Genomic DNA, 18,947 nt, shown 5'->3' with positions numbered 1-18,947 from the left:
TGTTGGGAAAACTTATACAGGATCTTAATTATTTTCATGTAAATCATATATTAAACACATTAATATACGACAACCTAGAACATGTTTCTACAATTGAATTTAAAAAAAGATAATGATAAGAACACTTACATTATACGCAGCAGAATGTATTAGTCCTTCTTTCAGTTTTTCTAACCCTTGAATCATTTCTGTCGCAGGGTATCACCAAGAAACTGAACCGATCTTCAAATTTCTTCACAGTCTTCCAAAGTATCCTTAGAATCACCTAGACTAGAGTGAAAAAATTTCAACACATGAGATAGATACAAAAAGAAGAATAATAGAAGAGAATATTGAGGCTTAAAAAATGACTTATGTTGTAGAGAGAATCTAAAACCTGGAGCATCAAGAATAAATCTTCTAATCTTCTAAAAAAACAAGTGATTTTAACTCTCACTTAGCATTCCTTTTATAGGCTCAATTATGTCATTTATTTTAAATGAAAAAAATTAATAAAATAATAGATAATATCAGCCATTAGTTCGAAATTATCATGGGCTTTAGGCTTGTGAAATTTCTCATTTAATTATAAGCATGTTGGACTTAAAATCAAGGCATGTATTATTTTCTATTGATTAATTAATTAAATAATTATTTAAATCCTTTATCAAATTAATTATTTATAATTTTAACCTTGATTTAAACATATTTATTAATTTAGACACAAATTTGTCTTAATTAATAAATCAACCCTAAAATCTATTTTCTTCTCTAAATTGTATAACTATGTGAAATTATCCAAAATTTACCTAGTCAACTTTGATAATTAAATCAATTAATTGAGACTATCTAGATGATTTTATCCAAGGTACAGTGGGGACCATGGGCCTATGAAATCAAGCTCCAATAAGTTATCATAAATTTAACAAATAAGTTTACTAACTTATTAATTCCTCGTGACTCCACTAAAGACTCAGAATTGCACTCTTGAATTCATAGAACGCTCTATAAGCAATATATATATGTTATTAGTTATCAATTGTTACAACCATAATTACCACTCAATCCTCTATAGACGGTCTACAATAAGAAGAGATTAAAATATCGTTTTACCCCTCATTGTATTTTATCCTTAAAACACTTAGTTCCTTGTAAATGATATTTCAGTAAACTAATATTAATTACTGAAATGAGATCTCTATCATTTAGCACCTTGAACCAAACAAAAAGGAACCCATCGTTTTACTTCTTCATCAGAAGCTATAGATGTTCATATCTATGATTAACACTCCCACTTAATTATACTACAGAGTTCCCAAGATGTAGGGTAAGCTGGTAACAAACAAGTCAAAGAACTCAAATAATACAATCAGTTAGAATACTAACCACTCATAATTGAGATTGAATTGACCTATGGTCAACTATATGATATGACTAGAATAGATAATAACGGCATGTTTGCTTATCCTATCTACTGTCAATATCGGTCCAGTCCGATGTAACAAATACATCCGATCTTATCTACTTTGCTAATGTTCTAGAAAGAACATAACATTGTAATGTGTAAGTAGATCATATTGTAGATTGGCAAGTCCGTGTAAATCTTTTGCACTGACTAATCTTAGGAATAACTTATTTTGAACATATAATCATATTTATAATCCATTGTGATTACGTCACTGTAACGCCCTACTACCCAGGGATTGTTACGGTGTACATTTTAAATAGTGTTAAACTTGCTAATCGAGTCATTTGGCCATGATCGTGTAACTAAGTATGATTAATAGTTTAGGGTTAAAAATTTTGGTTAAGATACAACGTTTCACTAAAACGTTTACTGTATACATTGGGATCCCAAAATATAATTTAAAGGTTAATTACAATAAAGTATTTACAACTAGCCGACCTAAGCGGCAAAATAGGTTTTAACCCTAGTTCCTCTTTAAACCCTCGGTCGTGGTGGTCGAGCAGCCGCATATGTACACATCTTCACCTAAGCTCTCCAACTCAAGGATGGTCCATCTTTCTTTTGCCTTTACCTGCACCACATAGCACCCGTGAGCTGAAGCTCAGCAAGAAAACTCAATATGCTCATGAACAGTAATAACATGTTACTAAATCATAATAGGCATGCCTAGCAATAATAGCCCTATTCATGCATGCAAATAAGTCCAAATAATGATTGTGGGCCCTGCCCTTTGTATAGTTGACCTATGGGCCTTGCCCTTTGTGTAGATGACTTATGGGCCATGCCTTTTGTATAGATGATTTATGGGCCCTGCCCTTTGTATTGATGACTATCAAGTCATAATGAAAATAGATGGTCAATGTGTCCATCTAAAATAAGTGACAATTAAGTCACGCACTAGGGCTCTGCACCCTAATCAGATGAGTGAATAACATTTTATGATTTTGATAATCATACTAGGGCTTATGGCCCTAATCAAATGAGTGATTAACACTTTGAGATTCTGGTAATCATGCCGGGGTTTGTAGCCCTAATCAGATGAGTGAGTCACACTTTGGGCTCCGCACCCTAATCAGATAAGTGACTGATGAGTGAGTCACGAACTTGGGCTCAGCACCCATAGCCATGTGACGTTGCAGTCACCTGAGCCTTTTGGCCCTAGCTCTAAGTAACTAGCCTTTAGACTAGACAAGCGCTTTTAGTTTTCATCGAACTTGAGGTCGGTCAAGCATTAATGCTCATGATGATTCATTCAATGCTTATGTTGATTAGATCTAATCATTTCGGCTTGTGTTGAACACATCAATGTCGTTCTTGACTCTTAAGCCCATACCATACGGCTCGTGCTGATTTCTGACTCATGGGTCAGTGCCATACACAAGTAAGCAATGCAACCATGCATATATCATATGTCAAATATCCAAATGTAGGGTATTCAGCATGCTTACTTAACAATCACTAGCATAATTATGATCATGCACATTTATAGAGACTCATGCTCTAATCAATCTCATATTCAATATTCATGTCATGCCCTAATCACATGTATCTCATGCATCACATGCATCACATACTGGGTGCAGTTTTCTTACCTTTGGTCTAAGCACAGGTTACCAATAAACGAGCCACAAGCATGATCCTTTTTCCAAGCCCCTAGCGATAACCTAGTCATAACCATAAATTGTCTTTCAATGAGTTCAAGTTCCAAAACCCAAATCCCGGGACCGATCCCGCGTTCTAGGGACCTCTAATCCCACCAAACAGGGTGGTGATATCATCCCCCAAGCCCTCGGGACAAAACCCCAAAAAGTACCCAAAAAAACCCCATTCTGAAGACTATGTAGCACTACAGTGCTACCTTTGGGCGCTACAGCACTACAGGCAGACTCAAAACCCCCAAAACATAGCACTTAGCGCTGTAGCGCTACCAACCTAGCGCTACAGCGCCCAAACCAGAAATTATGGGTTTTAGCTTCGTGTTCTTCGAGTTCTTCGAGCTTCAAAGCTCCAAATCTGACCCCAACCTATCCAAATCTCAAAATTAAAGTTCCAAAACATCCTAATCTCCCAAAATCAATAAAATCCAAGCTTCAATTCATCCAAAAACTCATCAAAACAAAAAATCCAATCCAAGCTTAAAAACTTTAAAAATTAAGAACTTAAAACTTGAATTACCTCCGATTAAGTTTTTTCCCAGATAAATCCTCCGGCTAATAAGCTTCTAATCTTCCCTAGAATCACTATGCCTCGATCCACGCTTGAATCCGAGTCCCAGAACTCAAGTTTCCTTCGAAAATGTGATCGGAAGACAAAAAGGGAACGGGAGGAAGAGAGAACGCTCTGAACATTCTTTTATAATTCTAACAGGTTACTTCAAGCTTAAGTATCCTCAAGCAAATCCTAATGTTCGGGGTCCCGAAAACGCACCCCGGGGTAAAATAGTCAAAATTCCCATAATTTCCCCCTGATCTAACTAACTCCCAATTTATCATCAAATATTTATTCCCATTACCCAATATCCTGGTAATGTGCTAAATACCCCCTTGACTCACTCCGAGTCAAGTATAAATCCCGTTGTGACTTTCTCACTAGCTTACCTCCTAGGACCGTCTCGTGTTGAGTAACCCTAGCATAACCAAATAATAATAAAGCACGACACATATACCACATATATGCCAAATATGCCTGAAATGGCCAAAATATAAAAATCACCCAATTGAATAGAAATGGGTTCACATGCATATTTAATACACCTAAACATGCATATAATCATTTAATTGCATAATAAATCAATTATGGCCTTCCAGTCTCCTAATCAAGGCCCTAAGCCTTATTAGGAAATTTGGGTCATTACAGTCACTATAAGTATGATTAGCTATATGCTCAAGATTTAATAGAAGTTTATATTAAACAAATAATCATAAAAATAAAACATGTGAGCAAAGTGATTGACCAAGTCAAAAAATGATTTCTATTCTTTTATTGATAATAAATGAGATTACAAAGAAATTGGGTTTTAATTATGGCATAAAACCCCAACAGTTTCTAGATTAACCCAAAACTTGCATGTTAATAAAAAGTTTGTTTGTCTGAAAAACACGGTTCAAAAAGAGGATATCTCTGAATGTGAATTCGATTTGGATGTGGATTCTTTGAAAGAATCTTACAAAGACATGTATGATCAGTGGTTAAAGATATGTTCCGATAATCGCTTAATGGCAAGTAATAACAAATCTTTGAGGAAAAAGAATGATGAACTTGAAAGTATTGTGAAAAACCTTGAGAATGATGTTATTCCCAAAGATTGTGAAATTAAGCGATTATCCAATGAAATTAATCACATGGTTAAAGGAGTTAAAATGCTTAATCCAAATTCTATGATTTTGGATGATGTAATTTGGGCATGACAAAAGGCTGGTAACTTTACTGGGTTAGGATCAGATGGGTCCAAATCTAAACGCAAAACCACTTTTGTAAAATCTAGAATTTTTTCTACTGTTTCAACCACTAACGATTCTGTAGGTACATCTCAAGTAGTTTGTGCTATAAAATGTACAGTCTGTTCAACATCTGTAAAACAGACCAAGTTTGTTCAAAAAAGGCAAACTGGTCATTTCGTTCCAACATGTCATTTTTGTGGTGTAAAAGAGCACATTCGACCCAGATGTTTTACTATGATGAATTTTTTCAAAAATAGGTATTTCGATCATTATAGTAAAACAAAACAAGTTGTTGAAAGAACACCCATAAATATTTGGGTAAAGAAAAAATGAGTCAAAGTGGCTTGCTGCATTTACTTGTCATAAAAATCGTGCATCTAATTCTTGGTATTTGATAGTGGGTGTTCTAGACATATGACGGGTGATACAAGTTGTTATCCCAAAAATTTGAAAAGAATGATGTGGCAATAAAATTGGCACATGGCATGAGTTAGTGGGGTGATCTGGCTTAGCAGTGGCCCAATACACCAGTTAAGAAATTGGACAGATAGTCAAGTCAAATACACCCGACCGAAGAGAATATTTGGTCTAAGGGTTGCTTGGCTCAGACCCCAGTTTGGAGACCCTAGTAATTGATTTGAAGCCAAGTCCAAGAAGATTGAAGGAGAGATTTGGATTTTGGTTCAAGGGATAAAAGCAACAGGACCGATCGGACCTAAGCTTGGGGAGCCTCTTGATATTTTGGTTCGAACGTGTCCAAAGAGAATGACTAAGACTTAAGTTTTAGTCAAGGGGAAGGCCACATAATGGCCGATCGGATATGCCATGGAAGAGGTATGCTTGGGCTTGTACGAGGTGAGAAGAAGGAGGAGGAAAGTAAGCTCGGACCACCTTGGTCCGAGGAGAAGATTACAAGGTCCGATCGGACCTTGGTTGAAAAAGAGAGGCTCGGAACACTTTGGTCTGAGGAGAAGGGCATCATGTCCGATCGGACATGCCCATGGGAGAGGTGCCTTGGACCATTTTGGTCCGAGGAGATGGTATGGAAAAGATGGCTCGGACCACCTTGGTCCGAGGAGAAAACTACAAGGTCCGATCGGACCTTGATTGAAGGAAATGGGCTCGGGCTTGACCGAGGTGAGATGCCAAAGAGGGTGGTTCGGACTACCTTAAGCCGAGGAGAAGACCATTGTGTCCGATCGGACAAGTCATGGAGGAGCTTACCTCAGACTTGCCCAAGGTAAGGAGCAAAGGAGGTGGGCTCGGACCACCTTGGTCCGAGGAGAGCCAAACTTACATGACCTTTGGTCCGAGGAGAGCCATGCATGTACCACCTTTGACCCACGGAAAGCTTGAAGGAGTAATCAACATGCATGTGAGACTACGTCAAACTTCCCGAAACGACTTCAGTGAGAATTGGTCTAGGCATCCGGGAATCTCTCACTCCTCACTCGAATTTAGGGATCAGTTGTATTTTAAACATTTATTGTAATATAAATATAAGGTGAATAATAAAATATCCCTATCTAAAGGGGATATTAGTTGAGAATCCCAGGTCTATAAATAGAGAGTTGAGAGGATCGTAAAAGGACTTTTTGGGAAATTGAGAGTTAATCTGTGTTCTAGAGAGAGAAAGTGTGTTTTTCCTGAAAGAACCCCTTTTTGTATTCTGGAATATTTGCACTGAAGAAACTCAGTTGACACTGGTTCATCTGATCTTGAGTGTGAATACAGTAATAAAATCTCTAAGTGGATTAGGCTATTACCGATTATCGGGGCTGAACCACTATAAAATCTCGTGTTATTTACTTTCATTGATAAAAACTGTATGTTGTTGTTTATAATTCTCTTGAAGGCTTGTCGTATTTGACGTTCTTACGTCGTTGGCTAAAATCACAGTCAACACAAGTATACTCACAAATTTCAAATCCTTGAAATGTGGTGCTATAAATTTTGGTGATGGTATGGCATAAAATATTGTTGAGGAAAAGGAACCATAAATCTTGATGGGTTGCGAAAATTGAAAATTGTTTTACTTGTTGAATGACTTAAACCTAATCTAATTAGCATTAGTCAAATTTGTGATCAAGGGTTTACTGTTAATTTTTCTCATGATGATTGTAATGTTGTTAATCAAGATGATGTGAGTGTGTTGAAAGTATTCAGATCTTTTGATAATTGCTACACAATTTCTCAAATACACATTTGTCACTCAGTCTTAGGTAATTCTACTGATCTATGGCACGAAAAAATTGGTCACATAAATTACAAAAATTTGAAGAAAATTGTAAATGCAGATCTTGTTCGTGGTCTACCTAAATTGGGTAAAGAATCTGCTGGTAAATGTGAACCTTGTGTTACAGGAATTACCCAGATCTTGTTCTCACAAAGGTGTTACAGAAATTAATACTTCAAAAGTTATTAAACTCCTGTACATGGATCTCATGGGTCTTATACAAGTGGAAAGCATTAATGGAAAAAGATACATTTTTGTGTGTGTGGATGATTTTTTTCGCTTTACTTGGGTTGATTTTTTGATGGAAAAGTCGGACACATTTAAGGCTTTCAAAACTCTGTGCATAAAACTAAGAGTTGAAAAAGACTGCAACATAGGTAAAAATGTGAGAATTAGGAGTGATCATGGTAAGGAATTTGAGAATATTGTTTATGATGATTTTTGTAAATCTCTAGGTATTTCTCATGAGTATTCTGCTTCTATGACTCCTGAGCAAAATGAGGTTGTTGAAAGAAAAAACATAACCCTTCAAGAAATGGCGAGAGTAATGCTGAAAAGCAAATAGCTTTCAAAAAGACTGTGGGTTGAGGCAATTAACACTACCTGTTACATAATCAACTGTGTGTTCTTACGACCAGGTACTACTAAAACTCCATATGAGATTTGGAAAGGTAAAAGACCTAACGTAAAGTATTTTTATGTGTTTAGTTGTGTGTGTTACATCTTTAGGGATCGAGAAAATATTGGCAAATTTGATGCCAAAAGTGATGTGGGTGTTTTTCTTGGTTACTCCATTAATAGTAGAGCTTATCATGTTTATAACATGAGAACTCAAACTGTTATGGAGTTTGCTAACTTTGTTGTTGATGATTTGAAAGATTTTTCTGAATAATCGATGAAAACACTCAAAAGGAATCATCTGATGTGACTAGAAGTGTTTTGTGCCCACATTTTCAGAAAAAGTTGTAACAAAAATTGAATTTGTTCCAACAACCTCTGAACGAATAGTGAAGGGGGGTCTAGAAATTATCACAGACTTAATTCGGAGAAAACCTTATGCCAGATTAAAAAAGAATCACCCTATTGACCTCATTCTTGATAATATTGAGGAAAGTATGGTAACAAGAAAAAGGTATGTGAATCTTGTTCAATTTGTATGTTTTACATCTACTTTTGAACCAAAAAATGTGAAAGAGGCATTGAGTGATGAATCATGGATAAAATCAATGCAAGAAGAACTAGAACAATATATAAGAAATGAGGTATGAAATCTTGTACCTAGACCTAGTCATACCAATGTTATTGGTACCAAATGGATCTTAAAAAATAAAACTCATCAATTTGGTACAATAGTAAGGAATAAGGCTAGGTTAGTTGCACATGAGTATACTTAAATTGAAGGTGTGGATTTCGATGAAACTTTTGCCCCTGTTGGAAGACTTGAGTCCATAAGATTGTTAATAGTTGTTGCTTGCATTGTTGGTTTCAAACTATACCAACTGGATGTCAAATTTGCTTTTTTAAATGGAATTTTGAATGAAGAAGATTTTGTTGAGCAACCAAAAGGATTTAAAGATCCTCATTTTCCAAATCATGTTGTTCAATTAAAAAATGCATTATATGGTTTGAAACAAGCTCCTTAAGCTTGGTATGAAATATTGACTCAATTTCTTGTTTTGAAAGGATACAGAAGAGGTGGGGTTGACAAAACATTGTTTATTAAAAATATTGATTCTGACATTATTATTGCTCAAATTAATGTCGAAGATATATTTTTTGGTTCCACTTCTAACTCTCAAGTGCATGAATTTGTCAAGTAAATGAAAGATGAGTTTGAAATGATCATAGTAGGGGAGTTAAACTACTTTCTAGGTTTGCAGATCAAACAATCAGAAGATGGAACTTTAATATCTCAAAGCAAGTATGCCAAAAATTTGGTCAAGAAATTTGGTCTGGAGTCTGCCAAACACGCCAAAACACCAATGGGGACCACGGTCAAACTGATGAAGGATGAAAATGGTCTAAAGGTAGATGCAACACTATACAGAAGCATGATTGGAAGTCTTTTGTATCTCATAGCTAGTCGACCTGACTTAAGCTACAGTGTTAGGGTGTGTGCTCGGTATCAAGGGAATCCCATGTGAAGTGAATCATTTGCTATGTTAATAGTAAACTTGAGTATGGACTTTGGTACTCAAAGGAAACTAACTCTAACCTTGTTTGTTTTAGTGATGCTGATTGGGTAGGTAATGCAGATGACAGGAAAAGCACAAGTGGTGGATGCTTCTATCTAGGGAACTGTTGACCCTCGATTTGGCCAACGACACGGAGTCAGAAATACGACAATATGAGATGATAGCAAGAATGTAATCCAATGGTAAAGAAATGACACAGATGATTTATACTGGTTCAACCCCAATGAATGGTAATGACCTACGTCCACTTAGTGTTATTATTGATATTGAATCCTAATGTTGTGATCAAAGAACTAGGGTTCTGGAGTTTCACAAGCCTTAGGAGAGTTACAATAAAACGATGGATAATCACCTTTTTACTCTCTCTCTGAGTCTATCAAAAATTGGTTCGAAAGTCCCCTCCTTGAGCCCTCTCATGCATATTTATAGGCTCAAAGGGGGGTTACATGGGCCAATGGGCCTTAATTCTCCTTAATATCAGCATATCAAGGCAATAAAGATGAAATAATCAATGTAGTTATTATAAAATTACAATCTTTTAAGGAAATCAACCGAAGCATACGACCAATTTGATCGCATATAATCGTGAGATTTGATAAAGAAACAAGGAGCTGGTCGATGGGCGAACATCACATCTTCCTTTTGGCGCTGCCACGTGTCAACCACGTGTGACAAATTCTTGCCACATCATCAGCAGCCGTTTTTGGGTAAACATTTGCCCCCCAAGTTTATTTTACTGTGACCAGCATAAAGTAAACTTAGGAAACTGACCTTTCGCATACCCCACCAAATCTGTCAGAGCCGCCCATGCCTTCTCGAGAAAGGTAACTAATCATTTCCAATCAAGTATTTTCCGTTTCCCAAAAATTTGTCTGACGACTCATTGCATTTCCCCATGCTTTGAAAAAAGTAATTCCATGATTACCTCTTTTACAGTGCCACGATCAATATAAATAATTCCCCAAGATCACTTTTTTACTTTTTACTTTTCATTTATCTTCTCTTCTTCAAGAACTCTGAAGAACTCTACATTCAGAGCCCAGAAAACTCAATTGGTTCCAGCGTTTCACGAAGTTTTCTGCCCGACCGCTTGACTTAGAGTTTTAGAGACCCACTTCATCCTTAACTAAAGTAAGTTTATCAACCTCTTCAGTCATTTAAGATGCCACGCAAAACCATTTTTTTTATCTATTTTGTATCTGAGCTCTTGAATGTTCTTGACTAAAACTGTTTTGGGGTAAATGGGTATTGTGGTCAGCGTTTAATATGGTAGGAACAATACACTTTGCTGGGGTTAGGAATCAATTTGGTAGTCAGGATCATAAATTTAGGGCATAAAATCGAAGTAAAAATTCAGTTTTTAGGCTTGTGGAAAAACTGGGTTTTTCGCGCCCCTTCAGAGTTGAAAAAAGTTTTCTTTGCAAAACTTTCTTATTTTGCTTTTTAATCCGTTTCTCAAACTGCGCGTATGAAACTTAGTGTTTTTACTAGAATGTCGCTGGCTGTATAAAAGCTTAACTTTTATACGCGAGCAACGTTATTCCAAATCTCAACACAAATTTTTAGGCTTTAAGTTCTCATCTCCCTTTCTCTGTTCGCAGATTTTCATGCAATATCCGTGGGGAGGTGAGAGACCAATTGACGACGACCTGCTCGTTCAACTGCTCATGGATGAAGAACAATCGTCATTACTTATTCCAGATATCCCTTTTTCTCGAATTCCACTTAACAGACCTCACTCAAACCCTTCAGACATGGGTAGAGTAAAATCCACTGCACAGAAAAAGAAACCATCAAAACCTTCTAAAAACCAGCCTGCTCCTCATGCTGAAATTCCCTTGACCAATGGTAGAGCTGAGAATACTCTCAACCCAGGAATCCAAACTCAAGCCCAACTCTGAACGACATTCGACCAGATGTCGAATGGTACGTTGCCCATCCTAGTCGAGTAACAATTAGGATGATTTCCAATTACATCAAGAAGTACGGGCTTCCTGGGGTGTCCCTAGTCCAACCCACCAGAGACCAACGGGCGAATCTGTCTGGAGGCACCTTCAGTGCCTGGTCGAGGTATCACATCGAGGCAGGAGCGATACTGCCTCTCCATCCTTTCTTTCAAGGAGTGGCCAATTATTTTGAGGTCGCTCCTTTCCAAATAACCCTAAATGGGTATAGAATGCTCTCTACACTCTATATCCTTTATAGTCATAAGAAGTGGCCAGTCCCCACGCCACACGAGGTCAACTACCTATTCGACCTAAAATCCAACCCTAAACAAGAAAACACGAGGTTCTTCCATTTCTGCCACCAGGAAACGACCCGCACTTTCCTGAGTAATACCACTTTTATATCCAATGTGGGGATGTACCTTCTAGAGTACTTTCTGACTACCGACATGGTTGCCAACAACCTGTCCTTCACCCAAGGAGGTAATATCTTTGCACCCCTGGTCGTTTATTTTCCTTTAATTCTTCCTGCATTCCCCTTAGAGATTAAGTGCATTTCAGGCCCATGGCTGCGACCGGCTCCCACTCCAGACATGGAAGTCCAATCAGCCCTCTTGGCCAGCATGACCGATGTAGAGAAAAGCATCAAACAGCTAGTCACAGAGGCCAATCTGAGGCTGGTTGGACTTCTGGCACCTCACTAGGATGTGAGGGAATCTACCATGGGGAGTGCCACCGGCACTGAAGTCCCCAAACAACAACAAGATGTGTCACAACCCCCAATGAGGATGGAAACAAAGGTGACTATCAATGAGCTAACCGGCGCCTCGCAACCTACTGCTGCACCGGCCCCTCTAGGGAAGGGCAAGAAGAAGGCCTTCGAGCCTATTCTTGAGTCATCGGTCGAGAACGGTACTGATTTTTTGCTTTTAGATAGTCTGCCTATTCCCTGTCACCTATTTGACGGGGATGGAAACTTTAAATACACACCTGCTTTAAATTCAGACTTCTTCAGGCCAGAGAGTGAGTGTAGCATTAGTAAAGTAAATAGTGTAGCGACCAATAATTATAGCTCAGGTATTATACTTTTAATTTCTTTGCCCTTGTTTCCTAAAATTAGCAAGCTCCTTTCATTATATTGCCTGATTGTTCGCTTGTTTCTTCCTTGCAGACATGCCTGCCGACCGAGCTTTTGACTTGTACGCCAAATCGGCGCACAAGAAAAAATCTTACAAGCGTCAGTTTGGGGAAGGATGCAGCAATCCCTCTTTGAAGAGGTCTCGAACAGAAGACCCTCCTGCGCCTACTCCCACAAAGGAGACAACTCGTCCACCAGCTCCTGCCAGAGAGGTAACTTTGTCATTTCTAGTAAATCCATATCCCCTATCTCCGGTTGGACAGACTCCTCCACCAGCTCCAGTCGACCTTACGCCTCCAGCTTCCACCATCCAGCAGCCGGTTGGTCGCCGAGAAGAAGCCTCGGGAGACGACCTCATGGGCGTGGTGCTTAATTCAGCCAAGGCTGTCCAAAATAACAAAGCACTGTTGCAACCGAGAGGCAATTTAGGAGACCGGTTCCATGGCGGTTGATCAAGTCTTCAACCGCGCACTGAACGAAGTGCTTGCTGTAAGTTGCTCTTGTTATTGTACTTTGTGATTTTCTTCGCCAATTCGCCCCTACTAACAACTTTATCTCATTCTGATCATAGGGAGTTCTTACCATGACCTCTGGCTGGCAAAGCTCTAGGATGTTGACCGCTCAGTTCGAGAAGAAACTCAGCAATTAGCTTAGTACTGCTGAGGCCCAATACGCTGAGAAACTCAAGTCGACTGAAGCTACTCATGTCGAGCAGCTGAAGGAAGTTGAGGTGAAGCATACTGAGGCACTTAAGGAAGCCGAGGCAAAGCACATCGAGGCGCTGCAAGTGGCCGAGGCCAAACTCACTTCTCTTGAAGAGGAGCTGAAGAAGGAGGCGAGCATTGCCAAGATCACTGCTTCTAAGGAGCAGTACAAGGAGACTTCGCTCATAAACTACCGGGAAGCCCACAAGCTCCAAGCTGAGCTGGAGATAAGCCGCAAAGAGGTTACTGCACTAGAGGAACAAAATGCCTGCAACCTTGAGGACTACGAAGGGGCTGCGTTTGAATGGTTTTACCTGTTCTGGAAAAGCAACCCCATCGTTGATTTCTCCTATCTTCTAGACCATATCAAGGAGGCGGAGCTAGCTAGGTGTGTCACTTTGGAGTCACTGTTGACCAGAAGCAACAAAAATCACCACAAGACCCTCCGGCTACTTCATAATCTATCTTTTTTTTTTTTTTGAGTTACATGACCTATGGGTCATGATGTAAAAAAAATTATGTTTTAACTTTTATTGCTGCACGGGCAGCTGTTACTCTTAACGAACAATTACATCCGAGCAGTCACTGCTCGCTGTGTAAAAGGATTCATTTTGATATTATAATATTTCCATGTTATTATAACATCTGTTCGCATGACTGAACTTAGAATAGTACTTTGGATTGATTTAACAAAATTTTGAAAAATACTCTAAGTACCCTCGCATGCTTTCACTTATTTTGCTCATGTGTTTACATACCTTTTGATATGCTTTGCTTAATAGATGCCTTATATGCCCCCCAAGTGATTGAGGAACTTTAGGTCATTGGTCACTTGCCTTGACCAAAACCCGTTCGAACATTACTGCTCGTAGCAAAGAATTTAAAACGATAATATAGCAAAACAACACACGTAATGAGCAAATACTTGTAATAAATACAATAATTGGCAAGAATGAATGGCTGCGCACAATCCCTTATATTTCTCATAATAAATGGACAAATCATGTCTGTACGAGTGATCACCGAAATGATCTTACACTTATAAGCGATCAGTCACATAAAATTACCAACCCTTTTTCATAACTTGTAAAAAGTAAAATTAATACAAGCCAATTCTTTAAGAAGAATTGTTTATTGATAGTACTTGCGCAAGTGTTCTCCATTCCAATAGCGAGGAATGAGATCTCCATTTAGGTGAGCAAGTTTATAGGTGCCTGGGTGGAGGACTTCTTCAATCTAGTATGGTCCTTCCCAATTAGGTCCGAGTACTCCAACAGCCTGGTCGCGGGTATTAAGGAAAACCCTTCGAAGTACTAGATCTCTGACATTGAATTTCCTTTCGCGTACTTTAGAATTAAAATACTGGGCCACCTTTTGCTGGTAAGTGGCTACTCAGAGTTGGGCTTGCTCACGTTTTTCATCGATCAAATCTAGGGACTCCATCAATAGTTGGCTATTAGAGACTTGATCGCACGTTATTCTTCGATGTGACGGCAGATCTAACTCAACAAGAAACATAGCCTCATATCCATAAGCTAAGGAAAATGGAGTATGGCCAGTTGCTGTTCGATGAGAAGTTCTGTACGACCAAAGTACCTCAGGCAATTTCTCCGGTCATGCCCCCTTAGCTCCTTCAAGTCTTTTCTTCAGAGTATCCTTTAGCGTTTTATTGACTGCTTCGGCTTGTCCATTTGCTTGAGGATGGGATACTAAAGAAAAGCTTTTGATAATTCCATGTCGCTTGCAAAAGTCCGTGAATAGATCACTATCAAACTGTGTGCCGTTGTTTGAGACAATTTTTCTTGGCAACCCATAGCGACACACGATGTTTTTGACAACTAAGTCCAGCACTTTCTTAGTCGTTATGGTTGCGATTGGCTCGGCTTCAGCCCATTTTGTGAAGTAATCAACGGAAACCACAGCGTACTTGATGCCGCCTTTTCCTGTGGGCAAAGATCCGATCAAATATAACCCCAGACTGCGAACGGCCACAAACTTTGCATCTGTTTTAGCTCATTAGGGGTTGCTCGTGGAATTTTTGAGAATCTCTGGCATTTGTCACATCTTTGCACGAATTCCATCGAGTCTTCATTCATTGATGGCTAGAAGTATCCTTGCCTTAGGATTTTTTTTTATAAGCTCTGCCCCCCAGCATGGTCCCCACAAAAGCCTACATGGACCTCTTTCATCAATTCTTTGACCTTCTCTTTTGTAACACATCTGAGGAGTGGCATTGAGTATCCCCTCTGGTACAAAATGCCATCGACCAGGATATAACTAGCAGCCTGTCGCTAAAGGGTCCTAGCTTTGTTTTTATCCGTCCGCAATACACCCTGCGTCAGATAATCTATGTATAGTGCCATCCATGTATCCGCCGCCTGGATCACCAAAGTAGTCTCCTCTACTTGGATGCTTGGCACAGATAGTTGTTCAACTGGCACTATGTTCAAAGTATCATCATCCTTCGCACTTGCTAATTTTGTAATGCCCTGGTTACCCCAGGACAGTTACTGTGAACGGTGAACCGGAAATTTAACTCGCTACCTGAGTCCTTTGGTTAAAAACGTGCTTCTAAGTGTTATTAACAGGCTAAGGTGGAAAACCAATAAAAAAGGAAAGGATATGCTTTATTAAGTATATAAATCTGTTTATGAGCTCATCAAAACATTTACAAGTTATTTACAACTCAAAATGGTCATTACTGTTTCAAATTTACAAACCCCCCGACCTAAGCGGCAAAAATAGGGTAAACCCCCTAGTTCCTCTAAGAACTCCTTGGCTGTGGTGGTCAAGCGGTCGCATATGTACACATCACCACCTAAGTTATCCACTCAAGGCTGGGTGAGCTTTTCTTTCCCTTTACCTGCACCACATAGCACCCATGAGCCAAGGCCCAACAAGAAAACATAATATAGCATGATATAATATCAACAATGATCATAATAATCATTCAGGACTTTCAGTCCAAAACAGGTAAGTGACAGCCACAAAAGTCACGATTGTGGGTATAGCTCCCTTAAGCCATGTGACGGTAGGGTCACCGGGCTTAACAGATAAGTGAACCTTTCACTAGCTTAAACAGGTTAGGTGCATGATGACTAGTCATCAACATAACCAACCTCATAACCATAGAGTCATAACCATGGAACTTCGTTCCCTAGCCATGTGACAAACGGTCACCTAGGCCTTAGGCCTTGGCTCTGAGTAACTAGCTTAGACTAGTCAAGCACTTATAAGTTTCATCGACCTTAGGGTCGGTCCAGCGTTAATACCTTAGAGTCATTCAACGCTGATATCGATTAGATCTAATCTTCATTCGGCCCTGCGTTCAAGACGCTATGCCGTTTCTGACTCTTAGGTCAGTGTCCCTGACTAGTCAATGCCATATACAAGTAAACAATATTCGCTAGCATTTAATATGCAATCAATGTCCACATTTATCAACCAGCATTCCTCAACAACAATCATACATGTCATATACACGGGGTGCAGTTTTCTTACCTTCGGTTCAAGCGAGAAATATAATAAGAACGACTCCTGAGAACGATCAACCTTTTGGTCCCTTAGCGGTTACCTAATCATAACCAATTATAATCCATTAATAAAGTAAATCAAAAAATGGTTTACAATCTAAAACCACACTCCCGGGATCAATCCCGCACTGTCGAGAATCTTAATATACTCAAACAGGGCAAAGGAACCAAACCCTGAGCCTTAAAGGTCATTCCGAGCCCTAAAATAGGCTTGCTGGAAAATGGACCAGCGCTGCAGTCCTATTAAATGGCGCTGAGGTGCTATTTCCAAGTCAGAGAGGCCTAACTCTCTGCCCTGCCTAGCGCTGCTGCGCCAACTTCAGACCAGCAACACCTCTGTTTTCCCTCCTTGCGATTCCCCTTGAAACCAACCTTCCAAACCAATCCAAAACCTTACCAAAACACCCAATTCAACCCCTAAACTTCATCTACATCATACCCTCATCAAAACCCAATCAATCTTACATAAAAACTCCCATTGATTCCAACTATCCACATCAAAACTATAAGCTGAAAACTATAAAGAAAACAGAGTATAGCTTAAAATTCATGGACAATTTCTTACCTCAAGCTGGTTTGAATTCTCCTCAATAGATGAACTAAGTCTATAACCCCCAAGCTTTGATTTCCTAGCTTAATTCTTCTATTTGGGACCAAAACTTCAAAGGAAGATAGAGGAAAGGGTGATGTACGTGAAGAAGAAGTGAGGCTCTGTTTTTGTTCTATATGTTTCTACAGCCAACCAAAAACATATATATCCCAAGCCAAATGATCTTAATACCCCTAGGTCATTTAAAGCTTCTAAAGTCTCCCCAAGGGTAAAATCGACATTTCCAACCTATTTCATTAATCATAATTAACGCTCTCCAATTCCCGCTATTCCCGATATTCTCAAATACCAATAATTCAAATCTCGTTACCCTTATACTCCCGGCAACGTTCTAATCATTTAATCATCCTGAGACTCACCCCGAGCCTCGAACTTAATCCCGTTATGACTAAACCGCTACTTAATATTCAAAGATCGTCTCATGCCGAATAGCTCAAACAAATCCACATTATAATGTGGCCTCAACAATATATCACCGACATGCATACAAATATACAATTACGCCCTCAACAGGCCAAATTACCAAAATACCCCTGTCATGAAATGTTGACCCACATGCATGCATTTAACATCATATTATGATATAAATCTCACAAACATGCATATAATAGTTTAATGGAATAATAAATCAATGATGGCCCTCCCGACCTACTAATCCAACCATTAAACCACATTAGGGATTTCGGGGCATTACAACTATCCCTTCCTTACAGAAATTTCGTCCTCGAAATTTACCTCAACAGCTCGGGATACTGATGCTACATGTCTGACTCCAGCTCCCAGGTCACTTCCTCGACCTTGCTGTTTTTCCACAACACCTTAACCAAAGGTATCGTCTTATTCCTGAGGACTTTATCTTTTCTATCAAGTATCTGAACAAACTGCTCCTCAAAGGAGAGATCTGGCTCAAGATCCAGATCTTCATAACTCAAAATATGATTCACATCAGATACATACCTCCGAAGAGCTGAAACATGAAATACATTATGCACAGCTGACAACGCCGGAGGCAAAGCTAGCCTGTAAGCCACCTGACCAATCCTCTCCAGGATCTCAAATGGACCTACAAACCTAGGACTTAGCTTGCCCTTCTTCCCAAACCTTCTCACCCCTTTCCATGGCGAGACTCTAAGGAAGACATAGTCTCCCACTTGGAACTCCACGTGCCTAAGCTTGGGATCTGCATAACTTTTCTGCCTACTCCGAGAAGCAAGCATTCGAGCTCTAATCTTTTCAATGGCCCCACTGGTCCTCTGAACAGCCTCAAGACCCAAGTATCTCCTTTCACCTATCTCATCCCAATGAATGGGAGATCTGCACTTCCTACCATACAGCATCTCATAAGGTGCAACTCCAATGGTAGACTGATAACTGTTGTTGTAGGAGAACTCTATCAAAGGCAGATACTTACTCCAAGATCCACCAAAGTCCAGTACACATGCTCGCAACAAGTCTTCTAATATCTGGATCGTCCTCTCAGATTACCCATCTGTCTGAGGATGATAAGTAGTACTGAACTTCAATGGTGTTCCCACGGCCTTCTGCAAACTTCCCCAGAACTTAGAAGTAAAAGTAGGGTCCCGATCTGACACGATCGACCTAGGCGCTCCATGGAAGCGCACGATCTCTCTCACATAGAGATCTGCATACTGGTCAACTGTATAAGTAGTCCTCACTGGCAAGAAGTGAGCTGACTTA

The sequence above is a fragment of the Humulus lupulus genome, chromosome 1 (genome assembly GCF_963169125.1).
Source record: "Humulus lupulus chromosome 1, drHumLupu1.1, whole genome shotgun sequence".
Classification (NCBI taxonomy): Eukaryota; Viridiplantae; Streptophyta; class Magnoliopsida; order Rosales; family Cannabaceae; genus Humulus; species Humulus lupulus.
The sequence above is the reverse complement of the archived record's forward strand: the minus strand, read 5'-3'. Positions refer to the sequence as shown.